Consider the following 22133-nt stretch of genomic DNA (forward strand, 5'->3'; position numbering starts at 1 on the left):
CTCAAAAAAAAGAAGAAAGGATAGTTTGGATTTGGAAGAAAAGAGAACAGCAAAAATTTGCTTCCACCTCCTATTATTTCCATCTAATGGCCCAATACAAATGCTTCTCTCAGGTCAAGAAGTTTTTTTTTCCTGTAGTTCTTTTTCATTTTTATTATTTCTTTCTTTCTTAATTTTTTAATTTAGGTCATACTGGCTTTTAACATGGTGTAAATTTCAGGTGTATATTATTCTATTTCAGTTTCTGTATAGATTTCACCACGTTCACCACCAATAGTCTAGTTTTATCCGTCACCATACACTTGTGCCCTTTTACTGCTTTTGCCCTCTCGCAATCCTCTTTTCCTCTGGTGACCACTAATCTGTTCTCCTTATCTGTGTGTTTGTTTATCTTCCACATATGAGTGAGATCATTTGCCTTTCTCTGTCTGACTTATTTTGTTTAGCATAATACCCTCAAGATCCATCCATGTTGTCACAAATGGCACGACCTTGTCTTCTTTTTGAGTAGTATTCCATTGTGTGTGTGTGTAGATATATATATATGTCCTCAGCCCATTTTTTGATCAAGTTGTTCATTTTTTTGTTGTTGGGTTGTATGAGTTATTTACATGATTTGGAAGTTAACCCCTTGTCAGACATATGATTTGCAAATACTTTCTCCCAGTTGGTGGGTTGTCATTTTGTTCTGGTGATGATCTCCTTTGGTTTGCAGAACATTTTTAATCTGTTTTAGTCCCATTTGTTTATTTTTTCTTTTGTTTCCTTTGCCTGAGTAGACAGTATTCGAAAAGATGCTGCTAAGACCAATGTCAAAGAGTGTACTGCCTGTATTTTCTTTTGAGAGTTTTATGGTTTCAAGTCTTACATTCAAGTCTTTAATCATTTTGAGTTAATTTTTTATATGGTGTAAGATAATGGTCTACTTTCATTCTTTTGCATGTGGCTGTCTAGTTTTAACTCTCCTTACCCTGTTGAATGTCAAGGCCCATTTCCAGATACAATGTCTCTTCTCACATGGCCCTTCCGTGCCCGGGACGCTGTTTCTCTTAGGAAGTTCACCCACCTAATGTGTCATATTCTACTCGGTGTTCAAGGTCTCACTCTAGCCATAAAGCCTCTGAAGATCATCCTCTTCTCACAATTTTTATGATACTTAAAGTGTGAATCAAAAAGTTCAGTGCTGAATTATACTGAGATTCTTTGGCATTATACAATATCTATCTTTCCAACTGGATTGTGAGTTCATTAAGTAAAGAAACCTTGCCCAACGCTTTTCTGAATCCCATAAATTGCTGAACAGTCAGAATGCAAATATTGATGCTTTTACTCACAAATAGTTTTGTAGACTTATTTTCACCTTGAGATTTAATGAGCCTAAAAGCTCAAAAAGACTAAAAAATTATAATCCTGATAAAATATATTATAAATTGGTCAAAAATGCAAACTACGTTGGACACAATATATCTCATTTCAGAGGGAGCACTATCTGATGCTTTTCACTGATGGGATTCAGAACAGAAATGCTCTTGACACTCAGGAAATGAGGCTGCTCCTGTCCTCTCCAATCCCAGTCCTCTGGTCTCCTATTTCAAGATGAGTCCATCCTGCTTGATTCATTTTATCTGAAACTTAAGTGGGGAAAGCCTGTCATATATCGGAAAAGAAGGAAAAGGAAAAGAACTAACATACATGGAGCATCTATTTGCTGGGAACTTTATATACATAATTTCGCATAATCTTCACAACAACCCTGCATTGTAAAAACTGAATTTAATGAATATAGACGATATGCACAGGTCAATGAATAAAAGAACGAGGAGTTGAACCCCTTCTGCTCTTTCTGATCCCTATGATAAAGGTTAAACTAATTTAAAAGCACAGTAAAGGGCAAAATAGAATATGCACACTCTGCTAAAGAATTTTACACATTCTTATGAAATCAAAACATTACTTTGTGTCCTTATAGAAGATTAGTAAGTACATTATGTAGTCAGTCAACACAACTATGGTATACACAGTATAAAATTTGATTTTTCTCAAGGAGCTTATCTTACCAGCCTAGAATGAATTCAGAAACATATTAAGGAAATAAAGAAATAATTTCTCTCCATTTACAAAACTGTTCATGGGAATTAGAATGATTCATGACTTGTTCTAATTGGTTGGAAAGTCAGAGAAGATATATGCACTGGCTGTGATTAAAAGGAGAGGAATAGATTTTAATAAAGGGAAGACTTGAGATGCTGTCTACCAGAATGAGCAGTGAAGAGTGTGTTTCTGAGTGAAGTTGAGCCTTTTGCTAAGATTACCAAGAAGATATCAAATTTCTATTCCTAGCTTTATCCCTAGACTTTACTATATCTGTCCATGCTCTTGGCCTGTCAGAACTGAAATATTATCACTCTTAATTTCCTCCTCTTCCTCAAATTCAACCAGCCACACTAAGTCCCGAGAATTCTGAATTCCTAACACCTCTCACATCCTTTCCTTCTTTCCCATTTCCACATATATTAACCTACATCAGACTCACATCCTCACAACCATACTTCAGCAAGTTCCTGGTAGGAACTCTCCAGGATGACATCCCCCAAGTCCAAATCACCTATCAATCTTCTTCAAACTCTGGCAGAATCAGCTTCATGTCACCACTCCCCTTTGTGTGGAGAGTGAAATACCAGCTCCAGGTTCTGCCTCTCCAGCCTCATTCTTCACTCCTCCCTCTTGCTAGCATTCCTAACTGATCTGCTCAGTCTGACTTAAAAGCCTCAATGGTGGCAATTATTTCCTCCTTTATCAGTTCTGGGCTCCTATTGTGTGACTGCCCCCAAGTAAGTCTTAGGGACAAAAAAGAATGAACAGAACATGGTCTCTGCTGACAAGTAGAGGAAACTGACATTATGTCGATTTGGGTCTTTTGGTACATTGTGGTGGGAAGAGAAAACACTGGGTAGAGAGCTATCATTTCTCCCTTGGGAGAAGTGAGGGTCAGGGAAAGTTTTACATAACAGAAGATGCTCAATCTGAAAATCAAGAAAACAATTCCACTTACAATAACATCAAAAGAAAAAAAAACAAGAAAAAATTTAACCAAAAAACTACGAGGCTTATACTTTGAAAGCTATAAAAGATTGTTTAAAAAAATTAAAGAAGATCTAAATAAAGGGAAAGACACTCTGTATTCATGGATTGGAAGACTCACTGTTGTTAATATGGCAATACTGTTGAATTGATCTACAGATTCAATGCAATCCCTATCAAATCTCCAACTGCAAAGGACACAGAATAGCCAAAACAATCTTGAAAAAGAAGATCAAAGTTGGAGGACTCGTATTTCCCGATTTCAAAACTTACTACAATTCTACAGTAATCAAGAAAATGTGGTACTGGCATTTAGATAGAAATATAGACCAATGGAAGAAAATTGAGAGTCCAGAAATAAACTCATACATTTATGGCCAATTGATTTTTGAAATGAGTGCCAAGAACATTCAATGGGAGAAAGGATAGTCTTTTTTAGAAATGATCTGGAACAACTGAATATCCATATGCAAAATAGTGAACGGGTACTCCTTTCTCACGCTATATACAAAAGCTAACTCAAACTGAATCAGAGACCTATTATAAGAGCTAAAACTATAAAACTCTTAGAAGAAACATAGATGAATATCTGCAGGACCTGGTATTAGGAAATAGTTTGTTAGATACAACACCCAAAGCACAAGCAATAAAAATATAAATTGGGCTTCATCAAAATTAAAAATGCTTGTGTGTCAGAGAAAGTGAAAAAGCATCTACAGAGTGGGAGAAAATATTTGCAAATCATACTTCTGATAATGGTCTAGCATCCAGAATATATAAAGAACTCTTACAACTCAACAACAAAAAGATGAACAACCCAATTTAAAAACAGGTAAAGGACTTGAATTGATATTTCTTCAAAGAAGATATACATGAAAAATGCTTAATATCATTAGTGATTAGGGAAATTTAAGTCCTCCTTGGGAAATGCAAAATCATGATGAGATATTACTTCATACCCTCTAGGATGTCTATGACAATACTTAAAAAAAAGACAATAGTAAGAATTGGCAGGGATATCAAGAAATTGAAATATTCATACATTGCTGGTGGGAATGCAGCATGGTGCAGGCTCTGTAGAAAACACTTTGGCAGTTCCTCAAAATATTAAACATAGAACTACCATATGACCTAGCAATTCCACTCCTAAATATATACCCGAGAGAGTGAAAACAGGTATTCACAGAAAAACTTGTACACAAATCTTCATAGCAGCACTACTCACAATAGTCAAAAAGTAGAAACAACCCGAATGTCTATCAGCTGATGAATAGATGGACACAATTTGGTATATCTACACACTGGAATATTATTTAGCCATAAAGAGGAATAAAGTACTGATCCATGCTACAACATGGATGAACCTTGAACCCATAATACTAAATGAAAGAAGCCAGGCACAATGAGTCACATATTGTATGATTTCAATCATATGAAATGTCCAGAATAGGCAAATCGCTAGAGATAGAAGGTAGATTAATGGTTGCCAAAGGATAAGGGTGGGGGAGAATTGGGACTGATTGCTAACGGGTACTAGAGTTTTTAGGGGGTGATGAAAACATTCTGGAATTGGTGGTGATGGTTGCAAAACAATGAATATACTAAAAACCACTAAAGTACACACTTTAAAATGGTGAATTTTATGTCATGTAAAGTATATCCCAATTCAAAAACTGCTATTAAAAAAAGAAAAGGTACTTAAAGTGAGTCCTGAAGAATAAGCAAGGAAGGGTCCTGAGCGGACAGTGGAGAAATAAGTTGTAGGCAGAGATATCAAATGTACAAAAGCACAGAGCCATGAAGCAATATATTCAGCTCAGTACTCTGCAAGAGACTACTAAAAAAATTAAAACATCCGTATACAAGAATCAGTTGTAGGCTAAAGTACACATGAAAAACAAACCTTTTAAACTATTTTTTATAAGTCAATATGACACTTCATTTTCTTGTATGATTAGAAGATGGTTTTTTTTTTCCTTCCTATATTTTGGTCCTCAACTCAGAGGTAACTTAGTTGACCACTGAATAAAGGATGCTTGGGTTATCATCCCTCTGCCTGGAATGCACTTCCCCTGACTCTCCATGGCTCTTGCCTTCTTACCTTTCAGGCCCAACTTCAGTGTCTTTTTCTGGAAAGGGCTTCCCTGAGCCTGCTGTCTAAGTAGATTCCCACTTCTCCTCTTTATTCTCCGTCATGGTATTCTGTTAGTATCCTGAATAGACAGTTATGCTTATCTGCTTGTTTGTTGGATTTTTATCTCTAACCCCAGATAGGAAGGTCTGAGGGAACATGATTGTTCTATTCAGCAATATACCCCAAGTGCCTAGGACAGTGCTCCATAAAAATTAGTTGAACGAGTGACTAACTGTGAAGGCAGAGAGCTGTGAGAGCTAGACCAAGCCTCCTCAGGTTCCAGGCCCAGAGCAGCCTGGTATTGCCTTGCTGTTCTGAAGCTGATCCTGTCGAGCTCAGTCCACAATATCCCAGGCTCAGCCGTTCTAGGGATTGCCTGTTGTTTGACTCTGTGTTTGCAAAATTTACAGCACTTAAGAGCAAAAGAAATTCATCTCTGCCAAAGTCACCACCAAATAAGTGCTGTGACAAATGGCTTAGCCCGGGTTAGTCAGGGTTGGGTGCAAAGGGACGGAGAGGGCATTTCTCTAAGGCAGCAGAGCAGTGGCTTTTCTAGATGGGAAGTAAGCAAACCCACACTGCTTGAGTGAAAGGCTCACAGGAGGCATTTCGGAGGTTGAGGTTGGAAGGAAAGGTTGAGATATAAGTTGGAGTTTGAAATCAGCCTGGTTGGCCTACGACAACCCTCCTGTTTAGCACTGTGTTAACTGCCTGAGAGAAACTGAGGCAAAGTGTTAACCCATACTTCTTAGGAAAGCATGACACTTTGCTGCAGGTTTGGTTCTCTGAAGAAGATGCTGAGACAGAGTTTGTGGTACAAGATATTTATAAGAGGTTAACACTTGTGAACTGAAGGAGGATTGAGCAGGGAGAGAAACGGAACTGCGATGAAGGCTTGGCAAAGCCTTGGCCAACCTGGAGGGGAGCTCTGGAGTCCAGCAGAGTGGTCACATACCCTGCCAAATGGATGGGGCTTTATTGCCAGCCCTTCCCTCCATTCAGTGACTTGCATGGGCTGCCCAACAAGGCCGTGACCTCAAGTAAAGTGGTTCTCTGCAGCTGAGGCCCCCTGAAAGGAGCTGGCAGCTGGGGACTGCCTGCTAACCATGTTCCCTGCAGCTGGGAGCAAGTCCTTGCTTGAAGGGGATCTGCTCGGTGCATTGCCACTTCCACCACACGAGCCCTAGTGTCGGTAGACGTGCATAAAAGGGCTCTTCCTTTCACTGTAAACATTGTCCAATGGCTTGTTTTTCCTCATATCTTAGCCCATAAGAAATATTATCAAAGTCCTCCTCCCTTAAACAATGACTAGCAAGCCACAGAACTTCTTCATCTTATTTAACTCTTCCTAAGACATTGTTAGGCCAAAAAATTACATTTTGCTACCTCTAACCTTGGTTTTGTTTTTGAAATGTCAGACTTTAAAACCATTTAGACTTTTTAAACCATTGACTGATAAAGACAGGCTAATGTTTCCCCCTTTGGCTGGAAGCTGTTTAATTCTACCTTTACTGTTGCTATCTTCAAGGAAAAAGAAGGAAAAAAAGGGAGGGGAGAAATGAACTTCATGGAGTACCTCCAGTGCCAGGCTTTTTGAGGTGAATTTTTCATATTATGAGTCATTTAATTAGGAGTACTTGCCTTTCAAAGATAGGTCACCGATTGGAAGGAGTCAAAGACGTTGTCTCACGACTGTGAAGGTGAGATGCTATTTGTTATAAATGCTAAACTCTTCTGGTACTTTAGGGTAAGATACACAGCGCAGACTTCAAGTTCACCAGGAATCTCCTTTCCCAGTGATATGCTGTCCCCAAGAAGGACCAGCAGAGATGAAAAGCAACTGTGTAATCATATGACAGTTCCTTTCAGTGACAAGGTCTTTGTTAACTGGTTATGTTTTAATTGCACAGGAAAATGGCATCCATACTTACTTCCTAATCTGGGCTCTGAAGGTTAAACCTATTTGGTAACTTTGAGAGAGCCACTTAGTTTCCCAGGTCTCTGTGACTTAGGATATCTCAGAATATTATTATCCTCCCTTTACAGATAAGGAAGCTGAGGGGTGAGTGATGACTGACTTCCTAAGGCCGCACAGCTGGCAAACGGCAGAGCCAAGCTTGGGGCAGGTCTGTCCGCCTGGCTATAAGCCTGCATGATTTCACCTATGTCACTCATTCTCCAAGATTCTTAAACAAGGAGGTCGATTGGATGGTTTCTAAATTTCCTTCCACTTCTAATGTCTCGTGCTATCAGGGCATACTTATCACATGGAGACAGAAGCCTTCCTCAGTTCATGTACCTGGTTTTAGTGCTATTTATTTACAGAAGGGTTAAAACTGATTCTTGCCATCTTTGCAGAAGTCTCTTCCAAGCAACAAGATGTTCCGTGACATCCTTTTGAATTCCAAATGTTTTAGCTATGGGGAATGTCTGATCTGCTAAAGTAATTTATTTATTAACTGTCTTTTTTATAGAGCATTTTAACAAGATAAGATAAATGGCCAAAAGTACTTAGTGCATACTATTGCAATTGGGAACTTTGCGTGGTAAAGGATAAATAGATAATTAAGTAGAGAAAAGTTTTCGTGAGCTGAAATGGTCACTTTAAAAAGGATGCTTTAAAAAAAAAATCAACACTGCTTAAAAGGATTTATTTCCTTTCCAAATGTTTGTATAAGAAAGGGTGACATTTATTTCCACTTTCAGCAGGTCTTCTGCTCCTACAACAGAATCTCCAATGGCAATCAACTGAGCGACAAATCTTTCCCCTTCGCCTTGTAGGATAAAGCCGAGCCCAGTGAAAGGAAAATGAAAGTACAGCAAAGAGGTAAATTTCACCTTCAGGGTTTACTTTATGACCAGGAAACTGAGGGTGCCTGAGGCACTGGGCATAACCTCCTGCCCTTCAAACAAGGGTTTTCTCAGGAAGTATTCTGTTCTTAATTAAGAAAATAACGACAGCTCATGTTTTTTTACACTTTTGTAGCTTTCCAAGCATTTTGACAGGTGGATTGCAGATTTCTGGATTTCACATACTAGTAAAATTACCAAAAAAAAAAAAAGAAAAGAGGAATAGCAACATAGAGTGTCCAACTTTGCATTTTGTCAAATGATATTTGAGAGAGAGAAAAGTTATCATCTACCATCGTCATCATTCATGAAAGAAAGGACATGATCATAGCAAAGGAGCAAGGAGGTAATTTCATATAAAAAGTCCTTTATGGGGCTGGCCCAGTGGCTCAGTGGTGAAGTTCACATGTTCTGCTTTGGTGTCCTGGGATTTGCCGGTTTGGATCCCAGGTGTGGACCTGTGAACTGCTTGTTGGGCCAGGTGTGGCAGGTATCCCACATACAAAATAGAAGAAGATGGGCATGAGTGTTAGCTCAGGGCCAGTCTTCCTCAGCCAAAAAAAAAAAAAAAAAAAGAGTCCTTTAAATAACCTAAAATTGACTTTTTTTTGAAAACTCAGCATACTTCCCAGAGAGGGCTGTTCTTTATTCTGAAGATCTAGAACTATGTCCCTGAGTGTCTGGGTGGACTTGGTGGGTACAAATTTAATTGACCATTGGATAAGCCAGCTTGAATCTCTCCCAATTTTACGGATGTTTTGGGCTGGGAATCCAGTGCTTGAACCTGAAGTTATTGATAACCTGAAAATTCTTTGGGATTCACATGTGTACTTGGCTAACAACAAGGTGACCTCCTCCATTCTTTCTTTCTATGAACCCTGCACTTATGGAGGAAAAACAACAGATTTTGTGTTTGAGTGGGGATAAAGGCAATCCTACTTTTCTGTTTTCTGTTTTTTCACTCTTCTTTCAAACTGGTTTTCCTTACTTTTATTAGCTTAGGTTATTTTACTGATGAGAAATTGGAGGCACAGAGAGGTTAGGGAAATTGCCCAAGATGACAGACTGTGATAATATGAGATCGGAATTTTGCCTCCTAGCTTTCTATACAATTTTGTTGCCAGTTTCAAGCATTTATTGGAGAAACATCACAAGAAGAGAATATTGTACAGAATTTTGGTCTATCCGACTTGAGTAAAGATTAGGGAAAATTCATATTCTACTTTCTAAGGGGATGTGTGTGTGAGAGAGAGAGGGGAGATAGGGAGAGAAAGAGAGAAAAGAAATACAGAACCTTAACTAGAAACACCATCATTGTCACACTCTGCATTAACTAGTAATCCACAAAAGATTTTTGTTTTGTGAACTTTTAAGAGAGAATTGTCATGAAACATGAGATATTTTCAGAGTACTGGTACTCTTTATTGCTGCTCACAGAATTAGGGATATTGATGTGAATTCTGAGAACCGAAATTATATCTCACTTCAGCTTCAAATATTTACAACAAATGAGACAGTCTCAAGGGAATTACCCTCACTAACTTAGAAGGACCATGTGTCTGTAAAAATTGCACACAACAAATAGCAAAGACACCAGGGGCTCTTCGCTGAATCCATGTGTTGCCATGGAAATAGATAATCACAATGATGCCATGATTTCTTATCCCTGGAAACAATCCTTGCACAAAGGGAACGTGAACACAAAGCCATGCAAAGGGAAGAGAATATTTGCCTATTAAATCATACCGTTCATAGTGATTAACCCCAGGGTAAACTCTGTGGCTTTGCTATTTTTTTGAGACCAGTTTATCTTTCCAGCTAATGAAAAAGTGGCAAAGAGATATCAAAGATCTTTGTTATGAATGACCATGTTGACAAACAAGAGATGAGTACAAAACTAAGAGGCCTCCTGATATACGGCTGCACCTTAAATCACTTATTCCAAGCTTTGGGAATTCTCATGCTCATTAAAAATATTACTTTTGGAGGGCATTATATTAGTAATACACATTTTTTGGGGGGAAATTTGGAAAACATCAAAAAGAAAAAAGAAAAATCACTTGGAATCCTACCATTCAGTAGTAACTATTGTTGTAATTCTGGTATAATTCTTTCCAGATCATTACATGCATATATTATAAAACAAACTAGACATGTGTTAGTGTGTGTGTTTACAAGATCAGAACCACGTTATCTAAACTATTTTCCCAGACTCTTCTAAACTTGTTCAATGTCATATGCTTAGTTAGTGGGTTGAAATGCTCCATTGTCTGACTGAGAGTAGCTGCCCCTTTCCCGAAGAAAGGTGTGCCCAGAAAATACACACAAACGTGCACGCACAGCATGGGTGGGTATCAGAACACCATCCCTTTGAATTAGTTGTGGTTATTTCCTCATTATACCTATAAACACTTGTGGAGAGCCCTGGTATAGCACATGGATAGAAGACAGGTCCAATTATAAACTAGAAAAATGTACAGAAAATGTGCTACTTACTTCTGGCCAAAATAATATGGCTTAAGTTTCATTGAAAAGTTAAAATAATTAATGTGATCTAAAAAAACCCCTAATATTTCTCTTTTTATTCCACGAAGGTATGCTAAAATAATGTCAGAGGAGAAAGGAATCTGAAGCTTCATGAAGCAACCAAATGTGGGAGACAATCATGAGAATTCAGATTCAGACAGACCCAGGTTTAAATAATGACACTACCAGTTGATATCAATAAGACCTTGAGCCTGACTTTTCCTCCTCTGGAAAATGGGAATATAAATACTTTCTTAGAGTGTTGTTGGGAGAATTAAATGAGAATCTTAATGTAAACCTATTCGTAAAGTGTCTGGCTTAAAGAGGGCACTCCTCTTGACAGCTGCTATGATTACTATTATTGTCTTTTGAAAGAATTATCCTCAGGGCTCCATGCTCAACCCCATGTACCATACTATGAATGTAGCGATGTCAAGTAGCTTTAATGCTCTCTTCACCAGCTGTTTCAGAGCTGATGAAAACAAATGCTATTACTGTGTTTTAGATTCCGTGACCTGTCGCTAAGACACAATCACAGAAGAGGACAGTGGAGAGCATCAGGTTATAAAAATATTGAGGTACATTTGATATGATGCAATTTGTGAAATAGCAGAAATACAATCTATTTGTGAAGTAAAAGTGATTTATATTCCTCATGTAATGAGGCATTTCACTAAAAGACACAATTGGACATGACTACTTTGAATACAGAAAACAGCACTAAGTGCTCTTTCTCCATCAGGACTAATGGACTCTAGTCACTACTGTTGCTGCTAGAGCTATATCATCTCCTTCTAGAGGGTTCCACAAAGGATAAGTCAGCAAATGGCAACTGTTTGTACATTTCAAATCTTGTTTTTCTCCCTTGGGAAAAGGCCTGTTCATTCTTGGTTTTCAGTTTAAAATGAATATATCTCCTGGTTTACTTTGTTTTCCATGTTTTCCCTAAATATGGAGATGCTCTTTAGGGTACTTAATGTTCCCTATTCTCTTTCCAGTCAATCAGAGTCACATAACTAGTGGCACTTTCATCCTGCATCCATAGCTGTTATATTTGTGCAGCCAACTCCAGAACTTACTTTTAGTTGTTATTTTTAGCTGAAAGGGTGATTTGGTTTATTGCCTGTACTTCTGAGGTTAAACCTGAACGTTAGATAGAATCATGTATCCCTAGGAAAAGAATCAAGAGAATATATTTGGCATCGGGTTCAATACTGTGTGCATTGTACCCACCTGATGGTTTTAGTAATGTTAGCTGAGGAATCCTACCTCTTGTTTCTACGTAGCAACTAAGTTGAGATAATTTATTCCTTCTTGAATGCACTAAAAATTGTCCCCTAAGATTTATTTTTCCCTCAGCAATCCGCCACCACCATATTAGTAATACTATATTACCATTTCTAAGTCATGAGCTGAAGGTTCGTTTGTCATTCCATATTTCCTCTATGAGTCACGATCAATAAATGTTGGAAAAGAAATAGCCTCTGTTCTTAAGAATTCCTGGCTGCTTTCAGAAGTTAATTTCATTACACAGTTGAGAAACAACCAGGAAGCTATGAAGAGAATCCTAAGAGAATATAACAATCCTTAAATGCCCCAACACGTGAAAAGTCTATACTGTAGGTTTTTAAAATCTTAAGACAAAGCATCCCTTGGAAATCAGACCCAGTGATTAGCAATTGAACCCAAATCCATCCAATATTAGTGTAATTCCCTTCATTCTTTCTTTTATTGGTCACTTAGGGGTGCTTAAACTTGGGCTGACCACCAGAAGCGGGGCAGAGAGACCCGCAGCTACAGTGATTCTGATCAACCAGCCACCAGGGAAACAACGACAGAAGCCTTCACCAGTGCAGGCTCTCCATTTGGTGCACTTTCTAGGTGCCCTCTCCCTTTCTTCCTTAGTATCTGAACCCTGATTTTATGTAAGGCTGCAATCCACCCAGAGAAGAACATATTTTCCAGTATCTTTTGCAACTAGTAGTGACCACATGGTTAAGCTCTGGCCAATGGGATGTAAACCTAAGTGTTGCCTGGGACTTTGGGGCAGGCTGCTTTAAGGGGACAGACTCAGTGAGCAGATGTCCTCTCTGCCCTTTACCTTTCCTCTTTCTTGTGCCCTTAAATAACCTGTAATGACTGGAGCTCCAGCAGCCTTCTGGGACCGGGAAGTGACCTTCAGGAGGGAAGCCAGCGCTGGGACAGAGGGAGAGCAAGCCTGAAGATGCCTTGGTCCATGATGGTTGCGACACTGCCATACCAGACCTTTTATGAGAGAGAGAGAGAAATCACCTTCCACCTGGCTTACACTGCTATGATTCTGCGTTTTCTCCTATGGGCAGTTGAACCTAGCCTAACTGACACAGCCATCAAAGGGTCTAACCCTCCGGTGTGTGAACTTCCTTTAAGAGGAGACAAAGCCTTTTCTTTTATTGCACAAGAGATTTAAAATGCCAGCACTTTCAGGAGTTTCTTTTAAATCACTTAAAGTACAGATGACTGTTAGCAACTCCTTTGCTGAGGGCAGATCTTGAGGTGGAAGACAGGGAGTTTGACGAAGAAGAGGGGTGGGAGGGAAAGAAAAGGTTTCAGAAAGGGAGCCTGAAAGACGGCTTTGCTTCTATCACATTTTTATCTTGGGCTTGTCCTCCTGACTCCTGATGGATCTGGGGCCTCATAACTTGCCCTAGAGGCCTGGGAGACAGGGAGGAGGGAGCTGCATGTAATTTAGCAGCCCTTCCAGGCAACAACGACAACAGCAATAGAAGTGCCATTCTGCTTATTGATTGCCTACCAAATTCTGGGGATTTACAGGCGCTGTTCCTAATCTAATCTTCATAATCTCCCTGAAAGAAGGTGTTAGCCTTATTTTACAGAAGTGCAAACTGAGGCCCAGAGAGATTAAGCGTCTTGCCCAAGGTCACTATCCAGGGTTCAAGAAGGGCGACCAATTGTCCCAGTTTGCCCAGGACTGAAGGGTGTCCTGAGATGCAGGACTTTCAGGAGAGTTCCAGGCAAACTAGAATGGTTGGTCACTCACTGTAGTGGTCTGATGGCAAAGCTCCTTTATACTATCTTTAAGCCCCAGGAAGCACAGAGCTCAGACAGGTATCCTCAAGAGCTGGCTCTAGCATCCTAAGATGCGTAACTTTCACCTTCAGGCTGGGAATCTGCTCCCCTCTCTAGAGGCAGGCCCTGGAGTAGACCTAGCAGGACCGTGTGATGGAACTAGAGTCTCCTCCGTGCTGTCTTACCATTGCAAGCTAGGACTCCCAGCTCCACACATACACAGCTAAGACCCTGAGAGAGCCCTGTGCTGTGTCCTTGTCCCGCTGTCCTGAAATGTTCTCCAATCCTGCTCCCTCCTTTTCCACCAGGTGTAACCATGTAAAACTATTAGAATACCTTTAATGTTTTCCTATAAAGTATTTTTTCTAGAGTTTTAAAAGCACTATTGTTTATGTCTGCCTAAAGATGTAAAAGGTACAAATTTAAGGTGAATGACTTCTAAGTTCTACCCCAGTCTATTTATCTTATCCCTTACTAAATGGTGCCAATGGCATTTTGTGAGTTTATCTCAATTTAAATAAACGCAAACAATGACCATCTAGAGAAAGGGTTCCCAGCTTGGGGTTTCTGGATAGGATTCAAGGGGTGCATGAACCTCCCTGAAACTGTGTGCCCTGAGATGTGTGTATATGTATGTATGTATGTGTGCTTTTATACGGGGTAGAGGGTCTGTAGCTTTCACTACATTTTCAGGGGAGTCTGTGAGCAAAAGATAGTTGAGAACTGCTGGTGAATTAACGAGCATTAACTTGGAAGAACTTCTATTTTTTTTTTTTTACAAGAAATCTGTTTTATGAAATGATTCACAGTAACAACTTATCCCAGTGTATCAGCCTATGATTCAGGCCATGGCCTTGATGTAACAAAGGAAGAAGGCAGAGGGCCATAAGGAAGGTGTGGTCGAGGCAGCAGCAGGGGAGTGTGCCTGAAAGATCCGGTCACTGGGGCACCACATCCTGCAGTGACAGGCCTGGAGTCCTCAGACGCACAGGAAAGAGGCAGGGGGTCCAGAGCTCAATGCCAAGGACTTTCTTACTTTCTTTGCCATTAAGCTATCTCTAGATGATCGGTTTCTTATTTCTGGTGTTTTCTTGTATATTTTTGTTTGCTTTTTACAAACTGTGACTTCTCTCATAAATAAATTCAGTAAACATCTATTGAGTATTGTAGCCCAGCATCTGAGAGCCTACATATTGGAGCCTGGACCTCAGTCTTGGGTTCACAGCCCAGCTCCATGCTTTGTAGCCGTATGATTCTGCAGAAGTGGCCTGACCTCTCTAAGCTTCCATTTTCTGGGCCTCAGTGACATGGACCCTGCTCTTTGTCCTCCTCTTTCCCAGCAAATTTTTGAAGCAGCAACCCTTAAATAATAGGACCCCTGATAATCTGGTTCTCTACTCATGACCATGATCCTCCAGCGGGCCCCTTTCAGGCTCCCTGGCCAGCCTGCCTGGTGTCCTGAGCAGTGGAGCAGGTTAAGTTCTCCATCGGTGCTAGTGTCAGCCAAGCACAGCCTCAAACCACGCTTTTCTGTTCGTTTCATTCTCCATCACGCCCATTTGCCCTGTTGATGAAGCAACAGGAAAGACTGTGGTGGTACACTCGGGAAGATGTGTGCTGACGACACCAATGGGAGAGGTGGTTACTGCAGAATAAGGAGAACTGAGGAGGTGGGACCTTCTGCTGAGTGTCACCAAATACATTAGTCTGCTCAAAGTACATGGAAGGTCAATGCTGGGGCCTCTCCAGTGCACAGGCTTATGTTTTTGAGTAACTAAAAATCAAGAGTCCATTATCATTTTTAATGAGGCTGGAGAGTTTTCACCTTACTAAGCTCAGGGTGGGAACATTACGAGATGATGGATTCCTTTTCATAATTAAAAAAATATATATTTTTCACATTCAGAAGAAAAAAACAAAAGAACTGAGTAAGAGAGATGGCCTGAGGCCCCTCGGTACAAGCTGGGCCTGGGCTCTGGAGTGAAGTTTATGGTCCACGGGCATACTGCTTGGATTTTCTCTGAATCTTTGAACTCTGTTTCAGGTTTATCTGCCTGACCAGTTTTTCCCTCTCCCATGGTGAATGAATCATTTCCTCCTCTCATATCCTGCCAAACATTTCAAATCATGCCTCCAATTCTTGGTTACGTGCCTAAATTGAACTCACTATGATGAAAAAGAAACTGATAGAAAACAATTTTTCATTCTCATTTATGAGACTCTTGAAAAAAGCTTTCCGGGAGAAGCTTGTGGGCATGATACCCTGTCCCAGCTGGATGCTCTTGATGAAAATCCATTGTCAACGCTGAAGAGCTGCAGTAGGTAGAACATCATGGAGCCACAGGAGTGAAGGGAACCTGATTCATTTCCCCGAACAATCTAACAAGTCTGGCACCTGCCAATAACAGGCACTTTGTCCAGAGGAAAGTGGAAATTCACTTGAGATACAATAATGAGCTTCTGCTGCCATCTGGTGGAGTTCCCACCTTTAATCATTGTTAATTAGAGGGCCACTTGCCAGAGAATACTATAGAGAAGGTTCTTAAAATAAGTTCCTTGCACCAGCAGTATTGGTATTTGTTGTTGTTAGTGCAATCGAGTGCATCCCGACTCCTAGCGACCCCGGCTACAGCAGAGAGGAGCCCTGCCTGGTCTTTTTGCACCATCCTCTCACCTTCTGTTGCTCTATCAGACAATGCTCCACTGCTATTCATAGGGTTTTCATGGTCAATTTTTTTGGAAGTGGGTGGCCGGGTCCTCCTTCCTAGTCTGTCTTAGTCCAGAAGCTCCACTGAAACCTGTCTACCATGGATGATCATGCTGGTAGTTGAAAGACTGGTGGCAGAGCTTTCGGCATCACAGCAACACACAGCTGCCACAGTGTGACAACTGACAGACTGTGGTGATGTTCCCTGACCAGGAAACAAAGCCAGGCCACTACAGTGAGAGCGCCGAATCTGAAAACCACTAGAGACCACCCGAGTTGGCTCGTATTGGTATTACTTGGTGAGGATTTGAACAGAAAATGGAGATAACATGAGCAGTGACAATAAAACATATAGGGTGCCTAGTAAATCTAACAAAAGATGTGCAATTATGAAAAAAGTCTAACATTTCACTGAGAGACATTTATGAATACCTAAATAAAGGAGCTTGTTGGCAAAATGGAATCTCAGGCTCTACTTTAGACCGACTGGATCAAGACATACATTCTCTCAGAACTTCTAGGTTATTTGTGTAGACATTAGAGTTTGAGAAGCACTGTTTTTGATGTTTTCCCCAGAGAAATAAATGCTTATTATTGTTATTGCAACTTTGTGCCTTTGAACACCCTTAAGTTATTTGATTAAAAAATGCTGTCGCTGAAGACACCCCTCACAAGACGGGTATGGACGGGAACTTAAAAGCACTGGGCTGGGGGTCAGCACTTATTTTGTATCCCATCCCCCCACTTATACCAATGACACAGAGTGAACTACTTGATCTTTCGGAACCTTAATTTTCTTTGTTATAAAGTCGACATGAAAATATCTAACTCATAGCATTGTGAGGATGTAAACAGAAAACGTAATTAACATAAATAGTGGTAATAAAAAGCATAAGGTGCCTAACATTAAAACTAATAAAAGATGTGCAATTATGAAAATAGTATAAAATTTCATTGAAAAACATTTGAAAAGACCTAAAATAAAAGGAGAGATGAAATCATGCTCAGGGACAGGAAGACCCAATATTGTAAAGCTGTCAGTCCTCTTCAAATTAATCTATACTAATGCAGTTCAAATTACAACCCCAGCTGGGTTTTTTGTGGAACTTGACAAGCTGATTCTAAAATTTATGTAAAAGAAAAAGTCTAAGAATAGCTTAGATATTTGTGAAAGAGAAGCAGCAGATGGGAAAAGTCATTCTTCAGATATCAAAACTTACTGTAAAACTGTAACAGTTAAGGCAGTGTGATGTGACCCATGGATGGACTAGTGGAACAGAATAGAGAGCTCAGAAAAAGGCTGACACATGTTGGGGAATTCGATATATGACAGCTGTGGTATCTCAAATCAGTGGAAAATGCCTGAGCTAATTGATCAATGGTCCTACAATAATTGGCTATCCATAGGGAAAATTTTATACACATATACACATAACATTAGATCTCTTCTTTATAGCATACACAAAGTTGAATTATTTTCAAATTGATTAAAGATCCAAAGGCATAAAGCAAAACTCAAGAATTCTGGAGAAAATACAGAAGAATTTCTTCATAATCTCAGTGTAAGGAAGAACATATTAAGCAAAACCCCATAAACCAAAACTATAAATTAAAAGATTTTGATATACTTGATTACATTAAAATTTAAAACTTCTATGCATGAAAAGACACCATAAAAAAAGTGAAAAGGCCAGACACCAATTGGGGGAAGATATTTTAATACATAATCGACAAAAGATTTGTATCAGAATACATAAAGTACTCCTATAAATGAAGGTAAAAAACCAGATAACCCAATAGAAAAATGGACAAAAGATACCAACACATCCTTCACAAAAGAAAAAATACCAATGGCTGTTAAACATGTGACTACGTGTTCAGCCTCAGCACTTAACAGCGAAATACAAATTGAAAAATGAGATAGTACCAAAAATTTAAAATAGAACTATCATATGATCCAGCAATTCCACTTCTGGGTATTTATCCAAAGAACAGAAAAATACTAAATCAAAGAGATATTTGAACCCCCATGTTCATTGCAGCATTATTTATAATATATACACACAATGGAATACAACTCAGCCATAAAAAAGATGAAATCTTGCCATTTGTAACAATATGGATGGCCCTCGAGGGCATTAGGCTAAGTGAAATGAGTAGACAAAGACAAATACCACATGATCTCACTTACATCTGGAATCTAAAACAATAACCCAAAAAGCCAAGCTCATAGATTCAGAGAACAGACCGTTAGCTGCCAGAGGTGGGCGGATGGGGTGGGAGGTGGAGAAATGGGTGAAGGGAATCAAAAGGTACAAACTTACAGTTACAAAATAAATAAGTCCTGGGGATGTCCTGTACAGCATGGCGACTATAGTTAATACTGTATTGCATATTTGCGAGTTGCCAGGAGAGTAGATCTTAGACGTCCTCATCACAAGAAAAAAAATTGTAACTATCTATGGGGACGGCGAACGTTAACTAGAATTATTATGGTGATCATTTTGCAATATATGCAAATATTGAGTCATTATGTTGTACATCTGAAACTAATATAATTTTGTATGTCAATTATACCTTGATAAAAAAATTTGAAAAAAGAAAAATGAGGGGCCGGCCTATGGCCAAGTGGTTAATTTCATATGCCCCGTGTTGGCAGCCCAGGGTTTTGTGGATTTGGATCTTGGGCGTGGACATGGCACCTCTCGTCAAGTCATGCCGAGGCAGCATCCCACATAGCACAATCAGAAAGACCCACAATCAGAATATACAGCTATGTACTTGGGGGCTTTGGGGAGAAGAGAAGAAAAAAAAAATGAAGATTGGCAACCGATGTTAGCTCAGGTGCCAATCTCTAAAAAGAAAAAAAGAAAAATGAGATTCTATTTTACAACCAGCAGCTTGATGCTATGAAATGAAGCAGCAGTGGGGACTCTCTCTGACCACTGGTGGGGAGTGAAAACCAGCCCAGCACCTCTGGAGGACAATTTGGCATGACCTTGTAAAGTGAACAGCAGGACCTTATACAGCCATCAGTCCTCTTCCTATGCATTCGTCCTGGAAATGCTGTAGCACAGGCGCCCAAGGAGGCATTAACAAGGACTTTATAGACGCTCTTCTTGTAAAAGCAAAAAATTGGAAACAGCCTAGAAGTATATTAGCACAGCAGAATAGATGGGTATGTTTCCTCTTGGTACCGAATGCCACACAGCAGTTAAAATGAACAGATTAGAGCTGTACGTCACAACACAGACCTCAGAAGCACAACGTTAGGCCAAAAAAAGAAAAGAAGGCAATTATAAAAAATGTATGAACAATATAATAACATTTATAAAATTTTCTAACCTGCAAAATATTATTAGAAGTGTTTCTGTACATGTTCACAGGAACTAAAAAATAATATAGGCATATGAATAATAAATACCAAATTTAGGATAGCAGCTACTTCTGTAAAGAGAGAGATGATGGCATTCCAGTAATAATATAGACAGGGTTTCAATCAGATCTGTAACGTTTAATAATTTAAAGTCAGTGGTGAATACATTTTTAATAAAATTGTCTGAATTTTTATATGCTTGAAACAGCTTAGAAAGAAAGATAACGTATGTAAAGTGAATATACAAATATATTAAAATATGGCTGTGATTATTAAAGAGGATTGAAAATTTTCCAAATAAATGATTCTGATATTAAATATTTATCTCTGGGAGGAAACTTTTAAAAATATTTTAGGTTAAAAGATCTCCTGCACCAACTTAAATCTGTTTTCTTTTATCAACATGTCTACAGAGCAAATTAATCAACCAATAACTTTTTTTCTGGGCACATATTAGGGGCGTGGCAGCAAGCTACTTACTGTGTGTGTATGGGGGGGATGTGAGGGGAAGAAATCTGGTCTCTAATATATTTGAAATAAGGAAGAAAAAGGAGAAAGAAAAAGAGAAAGAAGAGGAGAAAGAGAGGGAGGGGGAGGAAGAGAAAGGTAATTATTCCAGGCAGGATAGTCAACCTACATAACGTAATCATGGTGCTAATTTACCAAGGACCCTATTTCATACATAAAAATAAAGGTCATCCCTTTCAAAGCAGCCCCCTCATGACTGGGAACATTTATCCTGGAGATGCCACTAGTAATTAAAATTTTTTTGGAATCCTTCTTAGAATTACCCTCCAAGTATATAGCATTCTAACTTGAATTTCTGTCATAAGGAAGATATCTGGGAGTTAAATTTGATTTTGGAGAAGAACCACGAATAGTGAGCAAGTCAGATAATATGGTTTTTGGTCAGTAACAAGTATGACCGCACAGCAGTGCTTCCTTTTGCTTTCAACACCACAAAATATTTGTACAGCACACTGGCCTGAATGGATGAGGGTGTTTGTGACCAGTGGTGGCTGACCTGGGTGTCCGTCTCGGCTGCTGTAATCACTGTCCAGGCACCCTGAGAGCTGAAGGACACAATATGTCCACATCCTTATAACTAATCATTATACACAATGCGCCTCAGACTCTGGTTGAAAAGCTCTTTAAACCAGCGCAGTTGAGCCTGCTGCGGATCCTGCAGAATGACTCTCAGCGTGTGGCGGCACCTGGCGGATGCTCAGCAGTCTTGTTTTTTCTATCTAGGCACATAAATTTGCTGGATCCTGCTTGCAGTTAGCTTGGGGTCACATCACTGAGTTTTGGCCAGTAGAATGTGGGAGCCCCTTCCAGTCCTGGTCATAGACCTCCTGAGCAATTGTCCATGTTTTTCCTCCTCAGCCCATACCCGAGCATTCTAAAATGGCAGAATCACATGACGGAAGGAGCCTCGATTCCTGAATCACTCTTTGGTGCAGAGCCTCCAGGAAAGGCCCCTGACCTGCACTAGAATATGGTGACAGTGAGAAATAAACTCTTACAGCATTAAACTCATGAGATTTTGGAATATTTTTGTCATGCAACATAGCCTAGCACATTCTAACACAGAGACAATGATGAAAAACAAGTTACAAGGCTGTTCTAAGCAATGGCAGCAGCGCCATAAGCCCATAGTCTCTTAAAATGGTATTGAAGGACAATATGAATTGTTAAGTGTATTAATGCTGGTGGTTTTACTTAAAATGTGGAATTATCACTTTAGAGTCACATGGTGCGATTTTGTATATTAAAACATTCATGTGCTGAGCTAGATTTCTTCTGAAAGAGCTGGAGCTTGAGGTGAGGTCAGGATTTGGGCGAGAGGAGGAGAAGGGGGTGCATTTCAGGTAGAAGGGAAGTGGAAGCACATGAAGAAAAGCCCCCTGGGGGAGTGGGCAGAAGCAGCTTATTAAAAGGAAGAAAAAATACTCCCTTCCCCCTTTTTATACCTAGACCAAGCAATTACGAATAGCTAGATCTTGTAATATCTCCTGTTTTGGAAAGATACAAATTCCACTTAATGTCTATGTACTTCAAAGGTCTGTAAGTATTTCAAATTGTTGTTAAAAGCAAAGAAGTTTCTGGAAGTCACAATACCAAAAGCTAATGTTTATTGAGTATTTAACATGTTCCAGGACATAAGCTCAGTGCTTTAAACTGGGACAAGCAGCATCAGTGTCCCCTGGGAGCTTGTGGGAAATGCAGAATGTCAGACCCACCTCAGACGTACTGGATCAATATCTGCATTTTAACAAGATCCTTGGGCGATTTGTATACGTGTGAAGGTTTGAAAAGCACTGCTTTGAATGCTTTATCTCAAATCCTATAAAAATCATGAGATTCTACTCATATCTTCTTACTTCAAA

This window comes from Equus asinus, chromosome 9, assembly GCF_041296235.1.
Source record: "Equus asinus isolate D_3611 breed Donkey chromosome 9, EquAss-T2T_v2, whole genome shotgun sequence".
Taxonomy (NCBI): Eukaryota; Metazoa; Chordata; class Mammalia; order Perissodactyla; family Equidae; genus Equus; species Equus asinus.